Here is a 2337-nt window from a genome sequence, read left to right as displayed (position 1 = left end):
ATTAGTGCCAATATTGAAATCTGATCTTTTGAGGCCTCATGTAGTGATTCATATATTTTGATGAATGGAGACAACGCCAATGAAGTTGCTGCCATAACATTATTATGCTTTTGAATGCCAGCTGCAACAGATAAGTGTTGTTTATTGCCATATTCTAGATTAATTGTGTTTTGTTGTGGCAAACAGGAATCCACTTTTTTCGTTAGTTACAGGTGGAGCCAAACCTTGCTCTGCCACTTCCTCATTACGCATTTTGGGTGAACGTAGATGAAAGGAATATGCTTTTTTTCCATTCCTTTGCATATCCGGGGTCAACATGTTTTCCTTCCCACATTTTGCCGGTGAGCATATGTTCGATATTTCTTCTGATACATAAAGGTTTACATTACCAGATCTCCCGTCTTTCACACTGCAAGCAGGTATCGGTAAAAGAGAATGTTCAAAATCACCTTTCCTCGCAGAGAGCCCACTCGAGCGTTCTAATTTCTTTTTAACAATTAGGAAGTCCGCCTTTAATCCCTCTGATAGTCTTGCTTCTCTTGCTGCTATTTGCGAAAAGGAAGGGGTATGAGAGCTTGCCCCTTTCATATTAGGCCCTGAAGAGTTCAAATTGGAATTCTCAGGATGCATTGTGTTTTCACTCAAAGGATGAACCTTATGTTTCCGGGATCATCAATAACATCCACTTGATCCCTTTCTTCATCCTCAATACTGTTTCTCTGAGTTAACTCAGGCACATTTACATTTGCAGTGTCAGCAAGACAATTTATTGTCGACTCTCCGTGCATCACTGGTGCACTTCCCAGAAGGTCCGGGAGGCTTTGGTTATCATTCAAGGGTTCTTCATTTTGTTGAGCATTGTGCTCATGCGTTGCAATCAACAGTTTATCAGTAAATTTGCTAATCTCTAGAAGGTCACAATCGGAAACATCCCTCCGTTTCGTGAAAAGTAAAGACTGTCTCTGCGGATGTACCCGCCGTAAGAAACGGAGTAACTCCTGAATTCCCCAAGTGTGTCATATTAGTTTTAATACATTCAATGGGAACTGTCATACATTTTGCTTGAATGCTGCATTGAAAATTCACTGGTGTTGAACATGCACCATTAGGGGAAAGCTGTTGTGATATATCAATGCCTTCTGATACAAACACAGTCAGTGCTGCTATTACACTCACCTCGAGAGGCCTCAGGCTCTTGTTCCGGTTCACGCCGTAGTTGAGATTGGTGCAATAGCTTTTGCTGTGTTAGCGGGGCGGCATCAAGCATTCTTGCACCAGAGGAATCCGGTTTCAAGTTTCTCTACATGTTCGGCTTCCTTCGACTTGTAATCAGCAAGTTGGACTGAGCTCAGGGGATCGGCAGCTTCTTATCGCGGACGCTGGGATGTTTTATGGGCAGCAAGAAAGGACTGTCCCTGCACCGGCTCCTCCTCCAGGTGCTCGCAATAACAACCGACGGGCGGGGGCCCCCCTTAGTGCCGACTGCCTCACGCGGCACGGCGGCAAGAGGAGTCGGGGGTGGAGGGGGTGGGTGACGTCATCTCCCGCGTGCCCATTGGCGCTATAAATACACCTGGACAAGGGTCGCGGGGTCTCTCTTTGCCGGCTCCTCGCCGACGTTGCAGCTCCTGTTCGTGTGGATTCGATTCCTGCTCCGGTTTCGTGTGAAGGAGTTCGAGGTTCGCCTGAGGAAGGAGCCGCGGTTCGAGTCGGGCAGGAGAATCGCAGTGCTGATAAGGAGATAGGAGGTACGAGAATGAGGAAAGCCAGTTTTATAGCTCAATTGGTTATAGGGGTAGGAGACGTGCTGCTTCCGTGCATCGGCTCTAGGCTGTAGAATAAATGCTTAACTGTGGGGCCCGAGGGTGTTATTAGAACAGAACACAGTCGGAGTCGGCAAGTTAGGCAGCTGGGGCCGGAGTGGTTAAGGAAGGAATGCAGAGAGGTGGAGCGAGTGTGCGTGCGGCCGCCGCTTTGCACAGGCAGGTACAGGCCCAAATAGTGAGGGGCAACCTGGCATGGGGCGAGCTGGTACATTGTTTAGCTGCCGGATGGCAACGCAGAAGATTACGGGGACGGGGGCCTGTAGCACGCGGGTCAAAGTGGAAACGATTTCTCGGGACGCATCATAGATTTATCGGGTCGCGTCGCTGTAGGTAGGAAAGGGTGGGGGAAGGACACCATGTTGGCCCGCTGGCCTGCTGGGGGTGCACTCAGGTGAAGGAATAAGGCGGTGGGGGCGGGAAGCACTCCTGGAGCCGCGCTTACATGCGCTCTGAGTCCCCCACAAAAGCTGCACAACCGTATTATGTTAACAAATGCCCACTACATGGGTCA

This window comes from Ambystoma mexicanum, chromosome 4p (assembly GCF_040938575.1).
Source record: "Ambystoma mexicanum isolate Mex_15411 chromosome 4p, UKY_AmexF1_1, whole genome shotgun sequence".
In the NCBI taxonomy this organism is placed as follows: domain Eukaryota; kingdom Metazoa; phylum Chordata; class Amphibia; order Caudata; family Ambystomatidae; genus Ambystoma; species Ambystoma mexicanum.
The sequence above is the reverse complement of the archived record's forward strand: the minus strand, read 5'-3'. Positions refer to the sequence as shown.